Genomic DNA, 24,658 nt, shown 5'->3' on the forward strand with positions numbered 1-24,658 from the left:
AAAAAGTTTAAAAAAAGCGTACGTTTCATCTCCCCTCACGGATCATATCCATGAGGGAGGATGAGAGTACGTACATAAGGCCCCCTGATTTATCCGCGGACCTTACCCCAGCTTCTGCGCACGTGCCCGTCGCCAAAATAGCGGACGCATGAGCAAAAGCCGTGGATTACCAGGATAATTTAAATTCTCCCTGCTCCTGGCTACAAAACGTAGCCAAGAGCATGGAGTTTTCACGGGGGGCCGCGGTGAGCGGTTCCTGGTCACGTGTTCACCATTATCCAATAATGGCGATCCGTAAAAGTAAAAAAAAAAATTTGAAGTTTCCTCTCGCCTCACCGATGCGATCGGTGAGAGGAAATGAAACTTTTTAACGGAGGCCTCCGTATTTGAACCCCGACGCGATCCTCCTCCGTGAACCTTCCCGAATTCTGCACATGTGATTGCCGGCAAAAAGCCGGACACATGCGCAGGAGTCGGGGAGCCCAGGAAATTTAAAATCTCCTTGCTCTCAGCGACCAATGGTCGCCGAGAGCCTGGAGCAGTGACGGGTGGCCTCGTTGAGCGGTCGCCGGTCACGTAATAAAAAAGTAGCGCTCTAACATAGGTCGGTCTCACATGACCAGATAGGAATTACGGATTATGCATGTGTCCTATCCGCGCTAATATGCAGATCAATCGCATTGGATTACACAATTCCGCTCACATTAGCGGGTCGGAATTGCGTAATCCACTCGCAGAAAAGAGAATGCAGCATGTTCTCTTTTACCGTGGCTATCCGCAACATAGAGCCCATTGTGCTCCATGGTCGCGGATATACCCGCAGCCCATACGCAACTACCTTGTATACGTGCTCCTTGTACCCGCGTCATCGCTAAGCGACGGTGTGGGAAATACAAACAAAAAAAAGGTGTACTGCGCATGACCGCCTGCTTGAGTATGCAGTTATGCGCAGTACATTACGCGGCCGTACGCAGGGTCACAGCCGGGCTCACAGATGAGATCCGCTGCGGGCCTCCGCAAGCGGATTCTGCCTACGGCTGCGTGAGCACGGCGTTATTCACACCGCTACCTGTAATACATAATTTACAAGAAGCCCCGGGAACGCTCGCCTTCATGCAGTTCCAGGAGCAGCTTGTTGAGCGCCTTCTGTGTGAGACCGCCGCATCTCCGCAAGCTTACGGAGACTCACGGAATGCCACTTTTTACACCCCATACCCGCTACTGAGGTCACAAAATACCCCCAAAAAGCATGAGAGGAGGGGGGATACCCGGTTTTATTGCCCCATGGGCCCATTTTAACCAGCCTCTGTAATTACCCCTGTCTTCGGAAATACCACGCAGTTCACATTATTACTTTTATCTAAGATTTGCGAACGCCGAAAAGGGCGCAGAGTTTGTGGGGGAGGGGGGGATATATTTAGGTAGTCAATAGAGATGAGCGAACACCAAAATGCTCGGGTGCTCGTTACTCGGGACGAAATTATCGCGATGCTCGAGGGTTCGTTTCGAGTAACGAACCCCATTGAAGTCAATGGGCGACCGGAGCATTTTTGTATTTCGCCGATGCTTGCTAAGGTTTTCATGTGTGAAAATCTGGCCAATTCAAGAAAGTGATGGGAACGACACAGCAACGGATAGGGCAGGCGAGGGGCTACGTGTTGGGCTGCATCTCAAGTTCACAGGTCCCACTATTAAGCCACAATAGCAGCAAGAGTGCCCCCCCCCCCAACAACTTTTACTTCTGAAAAGCCCTCATTAGCAATGCATACCTTAGCTAAGCACCACACTACCTCCAACAAAGCACAATCACTGCCTGCATGACACTCCGCTGCCACTTCTTGACTATTTATAAGTGCGTCTGCCAGAGGAACCGCAGGCACACACTGCAGAGGGTTGGCATGGCTAGGCAGCGACCCCCCCCCATAAAAGGGGCGGGGTGATAGTCCACAATGCTGTACAGAAGCAATGAGAAATCCAATACTGTGCCACCTCCATCTGGAGCTGCACACGTGGGCATAGCAATGGGGAACCTATGTGCCACACACTATTCATTCTGTCAAGGTGTCTGCATGCCCCAGTCAGACCGCGGTTTTTTTTAAATAGTTACAGCCCGGTACAACTCCGCAATGGGAATTCCGTGTGCACCCACAGCATGGGTGGCTCCCTGGAACCCACCGGCTGTACATAAATGTATCCCATTGCAGTGCCCTGGACAGCAGAGCTAACGTCAGATTAAATGCAGGTGGGCTTCGGCCCACACTGCATGCCCCAGTCAGACTGGGGTTCTTTACAAGTGGACACATGTAGGTTCTACTGCGTGTGGACCCACAGCATGGGTGGGTGCCAGGAAGCCACCGGCGGTACATAAATATATCCCATTGCATTGCCCATCACAGCTGAGGTAATGGCGTGCTTAATGCAGGTGGGCTTCGGCCCACACTGCATGCCCCAGTCAGACTGGGGTTCTTTACAAGTGGACACATGTAGGTTCAACTCCGTGTGCACCCACAGCATGGGTGGCTCCCTGGAACCCACCGGCGGTACATAAATAAATCCCATTGCATTGCCCATCACAGCTGAGGTAATGTCGTGCTTAATGCAGGTGGGCTTCGGCCAACACTGCATGCCCCAGTCAGACCGGAGTTTTTAATACGTAGACACTGGCAGGTACAAATTGGTGGGAAAGTGGTGGTGACTGCGGACCTAGTAGCGCGGTTTTATTTAGTTAGTTTTCGGAATGTGGCCATGATTAAGTGGGCCGTGGCGGGGGATGTTTTTGAGGCACTACGTGTCCTCTCCACGTGTCCGTGGTTATATGCACCTTAACAGTAACCGCGTTGGTGGTAATGTGGTGGTGACTGCGGACTTAGTAGCGCGGTTTTATTTTGTTGGTTTTCGGAATGTGGCCAGGATTAAGTGCGCCGTGGCGGGGGGATGGTGGGGGGGCTCTCTTGTTGTGTTGGTAAAGGTGAAATTCTTGGACTGCCACCAGACGGACCAATGCAAAGGTATTTGCCAAGAATGTTTTCATTGTTGGAGGAGGAGGGGGATGTTTTTGAGGCACTACGTGTCCTCTCCACTTGTCCGTGGTTATATGCACTTTAACAGTAACAGCGTTGGTGGGAAATGGCCTCGCCGCCATCATGTCTTTGGGAAGCCTCTGTTTCCACACCCCAGAGACATACCATTAGCAGCGGTATAGGCAGAGTCCATAATTAGTAACATTTCAGCGGTAGCATTAGGGACAGGCCCCACTAACATATCACTAGCAGCATTATAGGGGGAGCACAGTATTAGTTCCATTTCAGTAGTAGTAGCAGTCCAGACAGGCCCCAGTAACAATTCCGAAGCAGCAGTATAGTGGGAGCGCAGTCTTAGTTCCATTTCAGTAATAGTAGCACTCAAGACAGGCCCCAGTAACAATTCCGAAGCAGCAGTATAGGAGGAGCACAGTCTTAGTTCCATTTCAGTAATAGTAGCAGCCTAGACAGGCCCCAGTAACAATTCCGAAGCAGCAGTATAGTGGGAGCGCAGTCTTAGTTCCATTTCAGTAGTAGTAGCAGTCAAGGCAGGCCACAGTAACATTCCCATTGCAGCAGTTTAGGGAGATAACAGTCTCTTTCACATTTCAGTAGCTGCAGTATAGACAAGGCCCCAGTTACATTTATGTAGCAAAAGTGTAGGCCAACCCCACACACCTTGCTGTACCATGAGTGCAGGCGAAGAACATACAAATTACTATGATTACACTGTTGGTGATGGCCCAAAAAAATTGGTGTACCAACAGTACTAATGTACCTGAGAAAAATTGGCCATGCCCAACCAAGATGGCGGGTGAAACCCATTAATCGCTTTGGTTAATGTGGCTTAATTGGTAACTAGGCCTGGAGGCAGCCCAGTTTAAATAAAAATTGGTTCAAGTTAAAGTTTCAACGCTTTTAAGAGCATTAAAACGTATAAAAATTGTTTCAAAAAATTATATGACTGAGTCTTGTGGCCCTAAGAAAAATTGCCCGTTCGGCGTGATTACGTGAGGTTTCAGGAGGAGGAGCAGGAGGAGGAGGAGGAATATTATACACAGATTGATGAAGCAAAAATGTCCCCGTTCTTGATGGTGATAGAGAACGATGCTTGCATCCGCGGGTGCAGCCTACGTATTGCTTAGGTATCGCTGCTGTCCGCTGGTGGAGAAGAGAAGTCTGGGGAAATCCAGGCTTTGTTCATCTTGATGAGTGTAAGCCTGTCGGCACTGTCGGTTGACAGGCGGGTACGCTTATCCGTGATGATTCCCCCAGCCGCACTAAACACCCTCTCTGACAAGACGCTAGCCGCAGGACAAGCAAGCACCTCCAGAGCATACAGCGCGAGTTCAGGCCATGTGTCCAGCTTCGACACCCAGTAGTTGTAGGTGGCAGAGGCGTCACGGAGGACGGTGGAGCGATCGGCTACGTACTCCCTCACCATCCTTTTACAGTGCTCCCGCCGACTCAGCCTTGACTGGGGAGCGGTGACACAGTCTTGATGGGGAGCCATAAAGCTGTCCAGGGCCTTAAAGAGTGTTGCACTGCCTGTGCTGTACATGCTGCTTGATCTGCGCGCCTCCCCTGCTACCTGGCCCTGGGAACTGCGCCTTCTGCCACTAGCGCTGTCGGATGGGAATTTTACCATCAGCTTGTCCGCCAGGGTCCTGTGGTATAGCAACACTCTCGAACCCCTTTCCTCTTCGGGAATGAGAGTGGAAAGGTTCTCCTTAGACCGTGGGTCGAGCAGTGTGTACACCCAGTAATCCGTAGTGGCCAGAATGCGTGCAACGCGAGGGTCACGAGAAAGGCATCCTAACATGAAGTCAGCCATGTGTGCCAGGGTACCTGTACGCAACACATGGCTGTCTTCACTAGGAAGATCACTTTCAGGATCCTCCTCCTCCTCCTCAGGCCATACACGCTGAAAGGATGACAGGCAAGCAGCATGGGTACCGTCAGCAGTGGGCCAAGCTGTCTCTTCCCCCTCCTCCTCATCCTCCTCATGCTCCTCCTCCTCCTCCTCAACGCGCTGAGATATAGACAGGAGGGTGCTCTGACTATCCAGCGACATACTGTCTTCCCCCGGCTCTGTTTCCGAGCGCAAAGCGTATGCCTTTATGCTTTGCAGGGAACTTCTCAAGAGGCATAGCAGAGGAATGGTGATGCTAATGATTGCAGCATCACTGCTCACCACCTGGGTAGACTCCTCAAACTTTCCAAGGACCTGGCAGATGTCTGCCAACCAGGCCCACTCTTCTGAAAAGAATTGAGGAGGCTGACTCCCACTGCGCCGCCCATGTTGGAGTTGGTATTCCACTATAGCTCTACGCTGCTCATAGAGCCTGGCCAACATGTGGAGCGTAGAGTTCCACCGTGTGGGCACGTCGCACAGCAGTTGGTGCACTGGCAGATTAAACTGATGTTGCAGGGTGCGCAGGGTGGCAGCGTCCGTGTGGGACTTGCGGAAATGTGCGCAGAGCCGGCGCACCTTTACGAGCAGGTCTGACAAGCGTGGGTAGCTTTTCAGAAAGCGCTGAACCACCAAATTAAAGACGTGGGCCAGGCATGGCACGTGCGTGAGGCTGCCGAGCTGCAGAGCCGCCACCAGGTTACGGCCATTGTCACACACGACCATGCCCGGTTGGAGGCTCAGCGGCGCAAGCCAGCGGTCGGTCTGCTCTGTCAGACCCCGCAGCAGCTCGTGGGCCATGTGCCTCTTATCTCCTAAGCTGAGTGGTTTCAGCACGGCCTGCTGACGCTTGCCCACCGCTGTGCTGCCACGCCGCGCGACACCGACTGCTGGCGACGTCCTGCTGCTGCTGACACATCTAGATTGCGAGACAGAGGTTGCGGAGGAGGAGGGTGCTTTAGTGGAGGAAGCATACACCGCCGCAGATACCACCACCGAGCTGGGGCCCGCAATTCTGGGGGTGGGTAGGACGTGAGCGGTCCCAGGCTCTGACTCTGTCCCAGCCCCCACTAAATTCACCCAATGTGCCGTCAGGGAGATGTAGTGGCCCTGCCCGTCTGTGCTTGTCCACGTGTCTGTTGTTAAGTGGACCTTGGCAGTAACCGCGTTGGTGAGGGCGCGTACAATGTTACGGGAGACGTGGTCGTGCAGGGCTGGGACGGCACATCGGGAAAAGTAGTGGCGACTGGGAACTGAGTAGCGCTGGGCTGTCGCCGCCATCATACTTTTGAAGGACTCCGTTTCCACAACCCTATACGGCAGCATCTCCAGGCTGATAAATTTGGCTATGTGCACGGTTAACGCTTGAGCGTGCGGGTGCGTGGCGGCGTACTTGCGCTTGCGCTCAAACACTTGCGCTAGCGACGGCTGGACGGTGCGCTGAGAGACATTGGTGGATGGGGCCGAGGACAGCGGAGGTGAGGGTGTGGGTGCAGGCCAGGAGACGGTAGTGCCTGTGTCCTGAGAGGGGGGTTGGATCTCAGTGGCAGGTTGGGGCACAGGGGGAGAGGCAGCGGTGCAAACCGGAGGCGGTGAACGGCCTTCGTCCCACCTTGTGGGGTGCTTGGCCATCAGATGTCTGCGCATGCTGGTGGTGGTGAGGCTGTTGGTGGTGGCTCCCCGGCTGATCTTGGCGCGACAAAGGTTGCACACCACTGTTCGTCGGTCGTCTGCACTCTCAGTGAAAAACTGCCAGACCTTAGAGCACCTTGGCCTCTGCAGGGTGGCTTGGCGCGAGGGTGCGCTTTGGGAAACAGTTGGTGGATTATTCGGTCTGGCCCTGCCTCTACCCCTGGACACCGCACTGCCTCTTGCAACCTGCCCTGCTGCTGGCCTTGCCTCCCCCTCTGAAGACCTGTCCTGAGTAGGCGTTGCAAACCAGGTGGGGTCAGTCAGCTCATCGTCCTGCTGCTCTTCCTCCGAATCCTCTGTGCGCTCCTCCCTCGGACTTACTGCCCTCACTACTACCTGACTGAAAGACAACAGTGTCTCATCGTCATCGTCCTCCTCACCCACTGAAATGTCTTGAGACAGTTGCCGGAAGTCCCCAGCCTCATCCCCCGGACCCCGTGAACTTTCCAATGGTTGGGCATCAGCCACGATAAACTCCTCTGGTGGGAGAGGAACCACTGCTGCCCAATCTGAGCAGGGGCCCGAGAACAGTTCCTGGGAGTCTGCCCGCTCCTGAGAATGTGTCATTGTAGTGGAGTGAGGAGGCTGGGAGGAAGGAGGAGCAGCAGCCAGAGGATTCGGATTTGCAGCAGTGGACGGCGCAGAACTGTGGGTGGACGATAGCTTGCTGGAAGCACTTTCTGCCATCCACGACAGGACCTGCTCACACTGCTCATTTTCTAATAAAGGTCTCCCGCGTGGACCCATTAATTGTGCGATGAATGTGGGGACGCCAGAAACGTGCCTCTCTCCTAATCCCGAAGCAGTCGGCTGCGATACACCTGGATCAGGAGCTCGGTCTGTGCCCACACCCTGACTTGGGCCTCCGCGTCCTCGGCCGCGTCCACGTCCTCTAGGCCTACCCCTACCCCTCAGCATGCTGTATTACCAGTAATTCAGAAACAGAACGCTGTAAGAAATAATGTGGCGCAAGCCTGCTGTTAAACGTAGCTGGCTGCGTATGATTTTTTTTAAGTTCTCCACCCAGCACACACGTACCCAGAACGCTAAGCACTGTGAGAGGCAGGCCAAATAGATTTTTTGCCCTTTTTTTTTTAGAAAAGGCCCACTGCGTATATTCAATCAATAATATATGTGTTGTGGCCCTGTAGTGTGTCACAGAACTGCAGTGTTGCACTCTTATTAACTGCAGCAGAGCGGTGATTTCACAGGCAGGAAACAAATTGGCGCAAGCCTGCTGTAAAACTTAGCTGGCTGCGTATGATTTTTTTTAAGTTCTCCACCCAGCACACACGTACCCAGAACGCTAAGCACTGTGAGAGGCAGGCCAAATAGATTTTTTGCCCTTTTTTTTTTTAGAAAAGGCCCACTGCGTCTATTCAATCAATAATATATGTCTTCTGTCCCTGCCTACACAATTCTGTCCCTGGAGTATTACTGCAGGGCGCAATGCTCTGCACGGCCGATTTGGAAAAAAAAAAATGTGCACCACTGCAAAAAGCAGCCTCCACAGTACTGCACACGGTTAGATGTGGCCCTAAGAAAGACTGTTGGGGTTCTTGAAGCCTACAATCACTCCTAACACTCTCCCTGCCTAACCACCACTTCTGTCCCTGTAGTATTACTGCAGGGCGCAATGCTCTGCACGGCCGAGATACCAAAAAAAAAACGGGTGCAACACTGCAAAAAAGCAGCCTCCACAGTACTGCACACGGTTAGATGTGGCCCTAAGAAGGACCGTTAGGAGTTAGTGTAGGCTTCAAGAACCCCAACACTCTCCCTATAGCAGCTCCACTAAGACAGCACTTTCCCTCAGCTATGTCAGACCTCATGTGTGGCGAGCCGCGGGAGGGGCCGATTTTTATACTCGGATGACACCTGATCTCGCCAGCCACTCACAGCAGGGGGGTGGTATAGGGCTGGAACATCACAGGAGGAAGTTGTAATGCCTTCCCTGTCTTTCAATTGGCCAGAAAAGCGCGCTAACGTCTCAGAGATGAAAGTGAAAGTAACCCGAACATCGCGTGGTGCTCGTTAAGAGTAACGAGCATCACGAACACCCTAATATTCGCCCGAGCATCAAGCTCGGACGAGTACGTTCGCTCATCTCTAGTTGGGACCCATTAGCTTTTCCTATTTATGACATAACTAGCTGATATACCCGGCTTCGCCCGAGTCAGTTTGGTACTGGTGTTTATCTGGTGTTCACACGGAAAATCTTATGAAGTCGTGGTTACTTTAGAGATAATGGGAAAAATATATGTTCACCATTTTGTATAGTTCTTGCGTTACCCAGGAAACACCACGGGGAGGTAACCATGCTATGTTTCCTTTATATAAAATGACATCAGGAAGTGAGAGAATTAGATACCATACGTAAAATTGTGACGCTAATTCTTTTGGACTTAGAATTGAATAATCAAGTTGGGACCCATTAACTTTTCCTATTTATGACATAATCAATGCCCGTTCCAAATTTCATGTTTCTATGACACCAAGAAGTAAGAAAATTAGATTTTGTACGTAAAATTTGGACGCTAGATCTTTTGCGCTAGAATTGAATAATCGAGTTGGGACCCAATAACTTTTCCTGTTTATGACATAATCAATGCTTATGCCAAATTTCATGTTTCTATGACACCGGAAAGTGAGAAAATTACATTCCGTACGTAAAATTTGGACACTAATTCTTTTTCGCATAGAATTGAATAATCGAGTTGGGACCCATTAACTTTTCCTATTTATGACATATTCAATGCTCGTGCAAAATTTCACGGTTCTATGACATTGGGAAGTGAGAGATTTAGATTATGTACGTTAAATTTCGCCGCTAATTCTTTTGCGCTAGAATTGAATAATCGAGTTGGGACCCATTAGCTTTTCCTATATTGGAGATAATCTACGCTTGTGCCAAAATTCATTTTTCTACGACATCGGGAAGTTGGAGAACTTTTGGCGAGTCAGTCAGTCAGTCAGTCAGTCAGTCAGTGACTCAGTGAGGGCTTTCTTCTTTATATATACAGTATGCAAATATTGAGTTGATCTCATGTGGTTAGTTTCTTAGTCCATAAAGAATAGAAGTTCAATAATAGTCTATTGAATGCTCTTGTGTATATAACAATATGTGACTTTCTTTCAATCTTTAAGGTGATGACAGATATCCGCAGTTCTCAACACCTTGCGGGGGAGAGCGGGAAGAAATGGAGGGGAGATCTCTCTCTCCCCCCCTCCCCGCTCCACCCTGCTCACCGCCGCAACTCACCTCTCACCTGCGCCGGCAGCCGAATCTTTAGAGACGAGCGGGCAGGTGCTCGAATAAGGCACTACTCGCTCGATTCGTTTGCCTTATCGAGTATGCTCACTCATCTCTACATACTACCCAATCCTTGAAACCAATTTAGTGGATTTAAATAAGATAACCATTCTGGCCATGCCATTTCCCTTTTCAGATAGTGCTTTACAATACAGTTCCTTCACATTTCTGGCTTGTTCTATGTCATGTGTAATCAACAATGTTCCTGATGGATTAATATAATGACAACATGATGGGCCCACTATTTGGCACAACCCTCCTTGTGATGCTGTATACTCATTCTCAACTATCAAACACGGTATCTGTTATATTATTTATCAAAGGCATCTCCTTGTGCTTCTATCAAGTGAGTGTTTCTCAAAGAGTATCATGAATATCATGCCTATAGGACCACCCAAAGCTGCACTTGTTTTCCATAACCAGTGCATATGTGTGAAATTTAGCTTTTTGTTGTCTGCATCATGTGAAGGAACTCCAATCATTCTGCCACACCTTTATTGCTGATTCCAACTTAGCTAGTGTACATATCACACGTACACATTGTGGCATCCAACTTTATGTCTTATTACCATGTTCTGCATACATTTCCTCAGGGAGTTTAACCTGCTTCTCATGTATAAAGGCATCTGCAATATATGCAAATAATATAGTATCAGGAAACAAACACCAAGCAGTATCGTTACGTGCAGTAAGTTCTTCAGAATAAGCTTTAGAGCTACAAGTGACTACAGGCTGACCTTCAGTGAGATCTTGTGCTCCAAGTCTCACTCCATTATTTGCTTCTCAGGACTCCCTTACTTCTCCTTCAAATCTATAATACCGTCCCAACTATATACACTGTGTAGCATCTGCAATTGGTGATTGCATAAGGCCAGGAAGAGTTATGTAATTCTTGTAAAAGAATAGAGGGAATCTTTTAAATCTCACTAGTTCCTACACTATTACCAGATTGAACAATTTCTAATTTACTTTGAACAGAGAAGCTTATCTGCATCCCATCTATTGGAACAGTACCCATTTCAAGAATTCTGAGGGGTTTATTATGGAATACTGTGTATAGTTCTGGTCACCGGTGCTCAGGAAAAATGTTACAGTACTGGAGGGGGTTCAAAGAAGGACAACTAAACTAATACATGGAATGACGGGACTGGAATACCCAGAGAGGCTATCAAAATTGGGACTATTTACTCTAGAAAAAAGAAGGTTAAGAGGCGACCAAATAACCATGTATAAGTACATGAGGGGACGATACAAGGATCTCTCCCAGGATCTGTTTATACCCAGGACCGCAACGGTAACAAGAGGACATCCGCTACGTTTAGAGGAAAGCAGGTTTCATCACCAACATAGGAAGGAGTTCTTTACTGTTAGAGCAGTTAGACTGTGGAACTCTCTGCCTCAGGAAGTGGTGATGGCAAAATCCATATAGGAGTTTAAAAGGGGACTTGATGTCTTTCTGGAGAGGAAGGATATTATAGGTTATAAATCTTAGGTTATTTGTTAATCCGGGTATACAGGCAGGTAGGAACTATTAGGGGTTGATCCAGGGAACAGTCTGATTGCCATTAGGGAGTTGGGAAGGAATTTTTTTCCCCAAATGGGCTATTGGCTTCTGCTCTTGGCTTTTTTGCCTTCCTCTGGATCAACATAACAGGAGGCTAGACAGGCTGGACTAGATGGACATTGTCTTCATTCAGCCTTACGAACTATGTTACTATCTACCATCTTCATCCCTAAATTCAAAAAGTTTATTAGTTCTACTTTGTCATATTAACTTGCCACCGGGGATGTTTGGTCTATCCAGTCACAGGTTGTACTACAGCTGTTCTACTCAATTCTACAGCTAAAGCTACAGGAGAAAGATTCCAAGGTTCAGTAGTATACAATTGTCATTCTGTTAATGCCCTAATGTCCAAGCCAAATTTTGAAAATCTGACATGTGTCCCTTTAACATAGTATAACTCAGTTAAGGTTTTGCATATCCAAGTGATTCTGTTATTGTTTTTTCACCACATATTGCACTTCATTCAGGTGGTAAAAATAGTCAAAACATTTTGTGTATATTTATTAAAAGCCCCAAAATTGGGAAAATGTTTTAAAAATGGTCTTTTTTTTTTACATTTTCAATTGCGATATCTTAGATATGTGCAAACAAACTGTACAAAATTTTGATAAGATATACTGTATATTTCCATCTGTTTACTTTTTTCTGGACACACATTTGAAAAACTTTAGTTTTTTTTAACCATTGAGGAGACATATTAATATAACATTGATTAACATTTTGACGAACACTTTGTTTCCTACACCAAGCCAAGATTGCAAAGGCTCATAGGTGTCAGAATGATAGATACCCCCACAAGTGACCCCATTTTGAAAACTAAACCCCTTGTTATATTCACTAAGGGGTGTCATGAGTATTTTGACCCCACCGTTTTTATTTAGCATTATTTTGTTTTCTTACACCAAGCCAAGATTGCAAAGGCTCATAGGTGTCAGAATGATAGATACCCCCACAACTTACCCCATTTTAAAAACTACACTCTTAATATATTCATTTAGAGGTGTCATGAGTATTTTGACACCAACAGTTTTTTTAGGAGCTCAGGCAATTTAGAGGAGAAAAAAATAAAACTTCATATTTTTGCAAATAGGTCATTTTAAAGGCAGCTTTTCTTATTGTGCACATGAAAATCAGAATTTACACCCCAAAATGGATACCCCGTTTGTCTTGTGTTCAGAAACATAACCATTGTGGCTCTAAACTTATGTCTTTATGCTCAACGGGGCCCAAAATGAAAGAAAGGAGCAGCCAGGGGGGGAAGGGGGGCGTGGCTTGGAGAGGCACCGAGACGGCAGTGAAACCCTAAGCTCCGCTCGGCAAAGGCACTTCTAGCTGCTCAGAGCACTCATCAGAGATCAGCTATCACACAAAAACTCCATGAAGGCTTCAGGACTACAGTGATGTCCAGAAGAAGAGCATCTAAACCCGCTTCAGCAAGATTGGAGACCTTTTTCATGGCGCGCGGGTCCCCTCCAGTAATGGCCGCGGGAGAAGCGCTGACTTCCGATCCCTTGGAGAAGGAGAGCGGTGACTGCATCGGGGCTGCAATAGAAGTAGAAACGGAGGAAAGAGCCTCTGGAGACATGAACAGAGCCGGCAGCGATGCTCAGCAGGACCTGTCTTCACCGGAGAGCATGAGGTCAGTAGATAAAGGCAATAATAACTTAAAACCCTCACCACCTAAGATGGCGCTGACCATATTATCATAAAAGGGCAGATCACCCACTAGCAGACCAGAAAAACAATGGCAGAGGATGTCCACTGCCGAAGGTGATGAAAGTGAAAATGATAATGCGTATGAGAAAGCTGTGGAGGGAGGACTGAGTAATCTGACAGCATCAAACAAACCAGTGACTGAAATATACATAAAAGAGGCGGTAATGGCCCTTAGAGATACCATACAAGCCGATATACTAGTCCTGACCTCTAAAGGAAATTCTTCAGTTCTGGATATTACCAATAAGATAGAAAAAAATTAAAAGAAAATGGAAGAAATAGTTACCTCGCACAACTCACTGATTGATGCGCACTCCGAACTAGAAGAAAAAGTCACCAAATCACAACTCAAATTAACAGATTTGGAGGATAGAAATAGACACAACCATATTCTGACCTGCGTCTCTTTACCGATCTTTCTCAAGCAGCACTAGAAACAAGAAGGAACTTTGCAGAAGTAACCGCTGCCTTGAGAAAAGCGAATATTCCCTATAAGTGGGAATTCCCAACCAAAATCATAGCTACTAAAGACAGCACCCACCACATTTTCCAAGATCCAAAATCTGCAACTGACACCCTGAGGTCCTGGGGAATAACAACCCAGGAAACACCCCACTCACCAGCCGCCGCTGCAGCTAAAACTCACCAACAAAGTGGAAACCGTGATTTCTCCTCTCTGAAATAAATCCTGATAATTTGCTTCGCTGATTACGAAACATTTCCACATGAAGTGCCTGCCCGCTGTAGCTGGACTTTTCACCCCCCAGTGAAAATGCAAGTCCTGTCTTGCTTTGTTCCTTTTAAACTGTTTATCGTTCTTGTCCTCTTCAAATTGACTTCTGTGTCAAACCTACATCTGCCTAGCAGAGTTATACGAAAGGAGGACCTTGTTTGGTTTTTTCCGTTGTTTTGTTTCCACAGGCATCACTATACACCAAGATCTCCCACGGCTGCAGTGCTATCTTCAATTGCCAACGTCATGGATGTGAAACTCCTGTCATTAAACGTCAACGGTTTGAATTCGCCATTTAAACGAAGATCCGCTTGGAAAGAGGCGATTCTACACAACGTGGGCTTCTCCCCTACTACAGAGTCTCATAATATGCCTCAGCTGCTGCAAAGCATCATAATAGGCTTCTCCCCTACTACAGAGTCTCATAATATGCCTCAGCTGCTGCAGAACATCATAATAGTCTTCTCCCCTACTACATAATCTTATAATGCACCTCAGCTGCTGCAGAACATCATAATTGGGGTCTCCCCTACTACAGAATCTCATAATATCCGTCAGCTGTTGCAGAACATCATAATAGGCTTCTCCCCTACTACATAGTCTCATAATACGCCTCAGCTGCTGCAGAACGTCATAATAGGCTTCTCCCCTACTACATAGTCTCATAATACGTCTCAGCTCCTGCAGAACTTCAAATTACACACCCCAACCATTGTACACACCTTAGCTGCAAATAGTCACAATACACAGCTTAGCTACTGCAGACCCTCACAGAACACACTTTAGTAGAACATAAGACATCAACTCCGCTGCTGCAGAACCTCATTGTACACAATTCATCTGGAGATTCTGTCACAGATCGGGCTCAAAATACCAGATGAAAAAGCGCTGCATGCAGCCAGGCAGCTGGACGGATAGCGGACAAACCCCATTATAGTCAATGGAGTCCGTCTGGTGCTGTTCAGTTCCATCCAGAAACGGAGCCGTTCGGCCGTGGGGATTCTCCTTTCTTGCTCCCGAATAGCAGAATCCCCAATGCAGATGTGAAACCACCCTAACTGTCTCCTATATATAATTATATATGTAGAGCTGGTATAAGTTATATATCCTGTATATAGTGATATCAACCATGTTGGTATATCCTGGGCCAGGGTATACCAGCATGCTCCATATCACTATATACAGGGAGATGTATAGCTTATACCAGCTGTACATATATAATTATATACAGGGGATACCCAGGTTATACCAGCATATTCATATCACTATATACAGGGAGACGTACATCCCCCTCTATATAGTGATATGGAGCATGCTGATGTGACCTGGGTATCTCCTGTATATAATTATATATGTACAGCTGGTATAAGTTATACATCCTGTAAATAGTGATATCAACCATGTTGGTATATCGTGTGCCAGGTTATACCAGCATGCTCCATATCACTATATACGGCTACATCGCCTCAACAGTGAAGTTTGGAGGAGATTCTGTTATGGTGTTGGGGGGTTTCTGTTGGGAAGGACTGGGACTAGAGATGAGCGAGTATACTTGCTAAGGCACATTACTCGAGCGAGTAGTGCCTTAGCCGAGTATCTCCCAACTCGTCTCTAAAGATTTGGGGCCGGCGGGGGGCGGGGAGCAGCGGGGGAGAGCGGGGAGGAACGGAGGGGATATCTCTCTCTCCCTCTCTCCCCCCCGCTCCCCCCTGCTCCCCGCCGCAACTCTCCTGTCACCTGCGCCAGTCCCCGGACTTTAGAGACGAGCGGGGAGATACTCGGCTAAGGCACTACTCGCTCGAGTAATGTGCCTTAGCGAGTATACTCGCTCATCTCTAACTGGGACCATTGGTTATAGTGAAATCCACCTTAACGCCAATGGGAACAGAGATATCCGGGACAATGTGGCATTACCTGACCTGTGGCATTTCTCTGCTAGAGCTCCGTGTCTCTACCAACATGACCGAGCACCATGCCATACGGCACACAGGGTTTTAGGCTTGGTTTGAGGAGCAGAATGTCTGCAAACTTCATTGGCTGGCCCAACGTCCGGATCTCAATCCCATTTTGGGAAGAACTACAACTGTATCGGTGCACACCCAACACGCCCATCATCCCCCACATTAGTATGCGAAGCTCTCCTCGAGGAACGAAGGCAAATCCCTCCAAACAGGGGTGTAAGGATAGGGGGTGCGGTCGCACATGGGCCCATTAGCCCTAGGGGGCACATAAGGTCTCTCTTCCACATATTGCAAACTAGGGGTTTCACAGTTGCAGGACGAACACCTTGATGAAAAATAGATATGTCACAGTAGGGTTCAGTTAAGTCTCTAAGACATAGCTTGTATTGAAAAACTAAATAAAAAGGAGTTTGTATCACAAAGTCCTAAACTCTAGACACACAAATACATAAATAAATAAAAAACTGCACCCCTATGTCAAATGAGGGGGAAGCAGTATATGCGTTGCCTAGGAACCGATATTTTCTACCAGCGGAATTAAAGTTTCCATTTTTGTTCTCCGTGGTATATATCCTAGAGCTAGTTGGATAGGCTCATTAAGAATGGTGTTCCAGCTTATATAGACAGCTATAGATATTCAATGGATGGGGGACTTGTATCCGCTTTTTAGAGCACGTGCGTTATTCCTCCCATATAGAGAAAAATGCATAGACTGTCAAAAAAATGCCGTAGGTGAAATAATATTCACACTACTTTGGCTAGTTTCAGAGAAATCAGATATAAAGCTGATATTAGAATGCTGTAGCTTGCCAACGCTTTTTGTGAGTTGTAGCCACCAAAAGTTATAATGCAGTACACCAAACTGCCAGCTCAATTATTTTGTAGGTTCGAAAATCATTGGTTCAACGCGTTGATAGCCGCCAGTCTACCACAGAGGCTGGTGCTGCTGCCTTTTTTTGTTTTTGTTCCTGCTATCTTTGGGGGGAAACTGGGTGTATTTATCTTGATCTACCTAGTGATAGATTTGTCTACCTCCCTCTCTTTAAAGGTTATGATTTCCCAATCTGGGGACTAACCGTTTAGCTGGAAGCTACTTTCTTGGGGGGAAATTGGGTTCATTTACCTTGATCTACCTAGTGATAGGATTGTCTACCTCCCTCCTCCTAAAGGTTACAATATCCCAATCTGGGGATTAACCGTTTAGCTGGAAGCTGATTTGTTTGTAAAAATTCTCTTATGGTTCCTGATGAGGCTACGTTATAGGTAGCGGAAACGCGTTGAACCAATGATTTTCGAACCTACAAAATAATTGAGCTGGCAGTTTGGTGTACTGCATTATAACTTTTGGTGGCTACAACTCACAAAAAGCATTGGCAAGCTACAGCATTCTAATATCAGCTTTATATCTGATTTCTCTGAAACTAGCCAAAGTAGTGTGAATATTATCTCACCTACGGCATTTTTTGACAGTCTATGCATTTTTCTCTATATGGGAGGAATAACGCACGTGCTCTAAAAAGCGGATACAAGTCCCCCATCCATTGAATATCTATAGCTGTCTATATAAGCTGGAACACCATTCTTAATGAGCCTATCCAACTAGCTCTAGGATATATACCACGGAGAACAAAGATGGAAACTTTAATTCCGCTGGTAGAAAATATCGGTTCCTAGGCAACGCATATACTGCTTTCCCCTCATTTGACATAGGGGTGCAGTTTTTTATTTATTTATGTATTTGTGTGTCTAGAGTTTAGGACTTTGTGATACAAACTCCTTTTTATTTAGTTTTTCAATAAAAGCTATGTCTTAGAGACTTAACTGAACCCTACTGTGACATATTGCAAACTAATACTATCATATAGTTGGGGGCCCGGTTCCAGAATTTGCCCTGGGGCTCAGCAGCTTCAAGTAACGCCTCTGCTTCCACACATTATGGGAATTTGGTGGGAAGCGGCCGAGTAGGGTGACTGCAGTCTCTGATGCCAATGGTGGCCTAACATCGCCTTCTACGTGCGCCCCCATACTTTAGGCAGCATGGTGTAGATGATACATTCCCTTTAAGTATTATTGATACAAACATAAGAAACCCCTTTAAGTTCACGATCCGCCTGAACCTCCGAGATAAGGTGGCGTTACCCATTTTTTCTTTATACAGGAAAAACTTCTTCTACAACCTCAGTGAGTGGCTGCGGCACGCCGGAATGGTGCGGTAAGGACCGAGGATTTCAATATGGAGCACAGACAACTGAAATCACTTTTACATGTTCCAGTGGGAAAGACCCCCTCGCTCCGGCCCTCCTGCTGCTGGCTGCGCTTCTCCTTATGAAAGCCATTTCTTAACCCTTGAGAAGTCTTTGTAGCAAGTACCAAAATAGACGCATTTTTTGGCCTATTATTTCCTCGCAGTTTTCAAGATCTCTGCTTGCTGTCATTCAATAGGAACATTTATTGTTTGCTCCCCGGGAATAAAAATCAGCGGTGGTCCAGGGATAGACACGCAGCTGCCTGACTGCGCTCTGAGGATCGGATGTAATAAGCCAAAGGATTGAGATTCCTCTTGAATGACAGCAAGCAGTGATCTTGGAAAACACGAGGAACTGATAAAGAAAGTATATCTGTAAATTGTATCACTTTAGAAAACATAACATTTATTTGCTAAAACCGGAATCCTCCTTTAGGGCGACTTCAGATGAGCGTATGCGCAAATAGCCTCATCTCAGCGCAACATATTTGCGCAGTCAATGCGGCTCGATGAGATAGATTCAAGCGCGTATCAGCGCATAGTACTGTACCTTTTACGCATGCGGTGCCAGTTCACATGCGGCAATATGCTGTTTCTGTGATTTAAAAGGCTATTTAGTCTAATGAGGTCCAGATGTTCATTTTATTGTGGAATTGCGCAGCGTATTGCACTTTTGCGCACCTCCCAAAAACTTCTATGCAGCCCTTGGTGCGCAAATATGCAGGAAAATGCCTATTTTTTGCGCGAGCATTCAGAGTATTTCATTGACATCAATGGCTTCTATTCTCTGCTCATTGCGTGCGTATACTTTACACGCGCAAAAAACACGCGCACATGCAGTCGTCTGAGGAAGCCCTCAAACATAACAGGTGTAACGCGTTGTTTACACCAGCGTCATGTGACCTCGGACCCCGCAGGCTCCGGTGGATTTTGATGCAGAATTGAAAATGCCTTAAAGTTCTGCGTCAAAATCTGCAGTTAGACGTGCGGATTTTGGTGTAAGATTCTGCAGCTTCGGATTTGGCGGCGTCCTGCTGCGTAATTCCGTCCAGTGTGAAAGGTCCCTTAGAGGGGTATTCCCATCTCAGCAAACCACAGGACAGGAATAACTTGCTAGTCAGTAGGGGTCTGACTGTTGGGTCCCCCACTGATCCAGAGAACTTGCCCCTGGTGCACCCCTGATGTTTGATAGTGGTGGCCGGGCACGCATGCCACGGTGCCATTCACTTCAATGGGAATGCTGGAGATAGTGGAGTTCAAGCGCTTGACAATATCTGGGAATTCCTATTGAAGTGAATGGCGCGGCCATCGCTATCAAACCTCAGGGACGTGCCAGGGGTGATTTCTCTGGATCGGTTACGGTCTCACCAGTTGGACCCCACTGATTGGCAAGTTACTTTGTGGATAAAATACTCCTTTAATGTCTGTCTGGCATAGAATTGCCCCTTTAAGGGCATCACACGTATATAAGCACAATTGCGCAGCTTAGAGCAACATTTTTGCACTATAAACGAGGTTTTTGCGCACGTATTCGTGCATTTTACTGTATCTTTTCCACAGGGCAAGTTCATTCGCAGTAAATAAATGCACCAATTGAAATGGCTAATGGGGTTCAGATGTGGTCTTCTTCACACATCCCCTTGCGTATTTCCTGCATATCTCCGTGGACTTCCATGGGGACAATTGGTGTGCGAATATGCAGGAAAATAGAGCTTCTTTTTTTTTGCGCGGCCAAAATAGCATTAAAAAAATCCCGCATTTGAACGAACCCGTTGAGATCAATGAGCTCTATTCAATGCGTATTCCAAAATTTGTGCGTAGAAATACGTCCGTGTGAAGCCGCCCTAAGTGTACAGAATTAAGAGCATTATTCTGCCGCTGGCTTTATTTTCGTACTTTTTACAGCTCAGGTAAAGGAAGATCATGTGACACCTGAAACAGTAAGACTTTGCCTGGGTCTCCCTTTAGTGCAGCTATAGCGGATGCAGTCCAGAAGGGGCTCAAACCCCTGACCAAATAACAGAATGATAAATGGCGCACGGTAGGTGGGGGATCTATTACATTGGGGCCCGGAGTTCTGCTTCTGGTTAGCGGACGCAATTGCATGGTGACAGCTTCTTAACCAATCAGTGTCCATATATCAGTCCTTTTAAAGAACCAATACATGTTATAAGTGTACAATGTTACAATGAACACAGAGCCGTGTCTTCTTGTTGTCCATGTTGTGTAATAAAATTTGGTTTCCACCACTGTTTTGATTTATTTTGGCAACACATGAATTATTAAACAGTTGAATTAACGCAATTTCTGTGAGATGTTCTGAACTCGGATGCCATTTTGCATAACTACTACTGGGCTAATCAGCCCTTTAGTACTTCATGTGCATGTATTTAGAGAACAGCGGGTGGTCTGTTCTCTAAATACATCGCTATTATTCTCCAGGGGGACAGCAACTGTTAACAGTTGTTAAAGAATGTTACCAGCCCTGTCCATGGAGAAATCAACACACGGTGCTTCTTATCTTATCGTCCTGAGGATTTCATGCAGACCCGAAGTCAGCGATGGACAAAAAGTGCATGGTAAGTGCATGATGGGCGCACATTTATACACAATGATTATCACTTAAGGCCGCCTGCAGACGAGCGGAAATCCCGCAGCGGGATTTCCCGCGGGATTTCCGCCACTCAAAGCCTGCATAGGATTGCGTTAACAAACGCAATCCTATGCAGATGGCCGCGGTTTGGCCGCGCGAAATCTTGCGCGGCAAACAAACTGCGGCATGTCCTATTTTTGTGCGAGGCTCGGCACATGAAAGAGCCGGGGCCGCCGGGCGTGGGTGAGTACACGCTCATCCCTGCATGCGCTCGGGTCGGGTCCAGCGGCGAGAATTCTCGCCGCCGGATCCGACCCGCTTGTCTGCAGGCGACCTAAAAGATGGCTTTTGAGTGAATTTTGAGCGATAATCGTTGTGCGTAAAACGGCTTTTATTGTCATTGCATTATCATTAGATAACGGATTAACTCTGCTTTTTAGTGATAATGACATGACTCTGATGTCTCCACCTTCATCATTAGAGGGTGCGGTCATCACAGTCGTGTCATTAGCCCTAAAGAACAGAGTCAGTCAAGTCATTCATTGTTATTAGAGTACAGAAAGTCATTTAGTTATGGTTTTCTCCCGCTTTATAAGCTATCTTTCATAAAACTGTTTTCTCAGCCCCGTACAGTCTAACTTCCGCCCCCTAAACTCAACAAAAACCACCCTGGCTAAAGTGTCAAACGATCTCCTGACGGCCAAATCGAGGGGCGACTACTCCCTACAGATCCTTCTCAATCTCTCTGCAGCATTTGACACTGTTGACCACAAGCTCCTCCTTAGTATGCATCACTCCATTGGACTAAAGGACACTGCTCTCTCCTGGTTCTACTCCTACCTATCTGACCGCTCTTTCAGTGTCTCCTTTGCTGGCTCTACCTCCCCTCCTCTTCCCCTTGCTGTTGGGGTCCCCCAGGGCTCGGTCCTCGGCCCCCTCCTCTTCTCCATCTACACAGCTCCTATTAAACAAACCATCAGGAGATTTGGCTATCAGTACCATCTCTACGCTGACGAAACCCAGTTATACACCTCTTCCCATGACATAACAGCACCAGTCCTCCAGAACGCCACCCACTGTCTGTCCGCTGCCTCTAACACTATGTCCTCTCTCTACCTAAAACTGAACCTCTCAAAACCTGACCTACTGGTGTTTCCGCCCTCTGCTGACCGACCTCATCCTGACATCTCCATCTCAGTGTGTGGCACCGCCATAACTCTCAGACAGCACACCTGCTGCCTTGGGGTTATATTCGACCCTGATCTGTCCTTTACCCCCTACATCCAATCTCTGGCCCGAACATGTCAGCTGCACCTCAAGAACATCACAAGAATTCGCCCCTTTCTCACTGTGGACACATTAAAAACGCTCACTGTGGGGGGCGTGGCCAAGCAGCCGAGCAGACCGGCCGCATGTAGGAGAGGCTCCTACCCAAGCCACCTAAACCGCGATCCTGAACCCATCCTGAGGGCCCCGGACCCCACAAATATCACCTGCAGTGAGGGGAGAGGAGGACGAACCGCTAGCAGAGCGCATACAGCACAGACGGCGAAGGTAACACCGGCAGCGGACCCGCAACGCCGCGACCGCTGCCGCCGCCATCTTTGAAACAGCGCCGGCCGCGGGGAGAGAGGAGATTCGGGGAGTGCAGGGAAAAGACTCCCGGAGGGACGAAACGGCACGGGGACAGAGCCTCCTGAGCGGAGGCAGGAGGGGAAGCGACCAAAGCGGCACATACTTACAGCCCTAAGAACGGGAGCTGAGCTCTTTCCCGCCACAACTGCGGGGTGGCCGAGGGGGAAGCTGCAGAGAGTGAGCAGCAGAGAAAGCAGCGCACAGAGCTGGCACCGCTGTACTAAAGCCACCTCCAGGAGTGCATAAGCACAGACTCCTGGCAAACAGAAGCACCAGCACAGCCAAAAGTGAGAAAAGAGCAGTACACACAGTACAGTAAACAATATATGCCTGACTAAAGGGCATTACCTGTGCCACAATAACCACCAAAGGGCGGCCACAGCAACCCCTAAGCAGCGGTGCACTCACCAACTAACACAAATAGCAAATACCCCAAAGAAGCTGTGTAACAGAGCAGAGACATTTATAGGCCCCCTGCCGGGACCTCCACACTCTGCAGAACTACCCCTCCTAAAAGAGTAATATCCAAAGATACCACAATGGGCCCTACCAGGCAGAACCATGCAGCCGACAAACTAAAAGCGTTCGCCAGAGGAGATACACGTAAAGACCCTGGCCCTGAGCCCACTACACCCATCACAGCAGAAACATCAGCGGCAAAAGACGTTAGCCCAAGACCACCTGGGGGCACAGTCCAAATTTACAACAACTGTCTGAACAACTTCTATCCGCAATACAGACGTCTACAGCTACTCTCACTGGCAAAATTGACGAAGTAAAAATGGACGTAAGCCTACTAAGGCAAGACCTTCAAAACTTGAGAGAATGAGTCACAAATAGAGAAAACAGAATCTCTACACTAGATGATACTGTATCCCCAATGTCGGCCGCAATAAGAGACCTCACGCAAAAAGCCGAATATTGGAAACAAAAAGCGGACGACCTCGAAAACCGCTCCCGACGGAATAATTTACGAATAGTGGGTCTACCAGAACGCGCTGAAGGGCAGAGACCGGAAGAATTTATGGAGAAATGGCTCTGTGAACTTTTCCCTAATGCAGGACTCTCACAAGTCTTTGTAATCGAGCGAGCGCACCGGGTGCCCATGAAACCACCCATACCCGTTGCACCACCTAGACCCCTTCTGGTGAAACTACTTAACTCCCTTGACCGGGACACAATCCTGCAAGCTGCAAGAAAAGGAGGTCCCCTGCCAGGGGCGTACCTAAAGGCTCAGGGGCCCGGGTGCAAAAGTTCAGCTCGGGGCCCCCCCACCCCGGGCCTCCACCCCACACGCCCCCGTACCCATACCCATATCGTGCTGCATACATGATCTGCCCCTTGGCGTAATCTTTCCAAACATGATGCATTTCCTGCACATGAAGATTTGTTTGTAGCCCCCAGGCCACTCTCACACACACCTCTTTTTACCGCTATTAGCGCGGTGTCCCGAGCGCCGTACTAACCGCGGTACAACACTCCCATAGATTTTAATGAAGTTACTCAAATTTGCGCTCGAACACGGTGTTTCTAACGCTGTGATTTTCGAGAGCTGTCTGTTCTGTTCCTGCATTTTTGTGGTTTTTAACGCACCTCCTCACCCATTACAATGATGGGGTGCATTGAAGAGTGCTGTCAATCGCTGTAACCTGTGTTCAAAAACGCTGCTCGAAATTACGGTAAAAATGCCACGATTTTGAGCTGCGTTTTCTGAACACATGTGAGAGCGGCCTCAGGGGGGTCATGTTTATGTTGCACTTTAGAACCACAATTAAGACACATAAAAAACCTGCATGCAGTATTTGAAGACCGCGTACGGTATTAGGGTGACTGCCCACTACAGGTTTTTTTCACGGTGAAATTCGCAGCGTTTTTTTTTCTGTAGGGGTCTATGGGACTTGTAATGTTAAAGTCACAATCACGCAAAACCGCGATTTCGCGGTAAATTTCGATTTTGCGCGATCGCTATTTTAGCATTACAAGTCCCATAGACACCTACAAAAAAAAAAACGCTGCGCATTTCGCCGTGAAAAAAAATGTAGTGGGCAGTCACCCTAAAGGAGCAGCAGACACTATTAATAACCGCATGCGGTTTTGATGCGTTTTTTAATTGCGTGTAAAGGGTGCAAATAAATACAGTAAATCCAGGGAGATGTGTAAATTATACCCCGGATAGATAGATAGATAGATAGATAGATAGATAGATAGATAGATAGATAGATAGATAGATAGATAGATAGATAGATAGAAAGATAGATAGATCGGGGATAGATA

At 47.5% G+C, this 24,658-nt stretch overlaps 1 long non-coding RNA gene across 1 annotated transcript in view; it reads left to right on the top strand.

Annotated features, from left to right (window-relative positions):
- The window catches only part of LOC136631998 (uncharacterized), a 63,432-nt gene extending 43,029 nt beyond the window's left edge, over positions 1-20,403 (top strand). The window contains exon 2 of the long non-coding RNA XR_010793126.1: positions 18,070-20,403. This is a non-coding gene — a long non-coding RNA (uncharacterized lncRNA). The remainder of the gene's footprint in view (positions 1-18,069) is intronic.
- The last annotated feature ends 4,255 nt before the right edge of the window (positions 20,404-24,658 follow it).

Source organism: Eleutherodactylus coqui, chromosome 6 (genome assembly GCF_035609145.1).
Source record: "Eleutherodactylus coqui strain aEleCoq1 chromosome 6, aEleCoq1.hap1, whole genome shotgun sequence".
Taxonomy (NCBI): domain Eukaryota; kingdom Metazoa; phylum Chordata; class Amphibia; order Anura; family Eleutherodactylidae; genus Eleutherodactylus; species Eleutherodactylus coqui.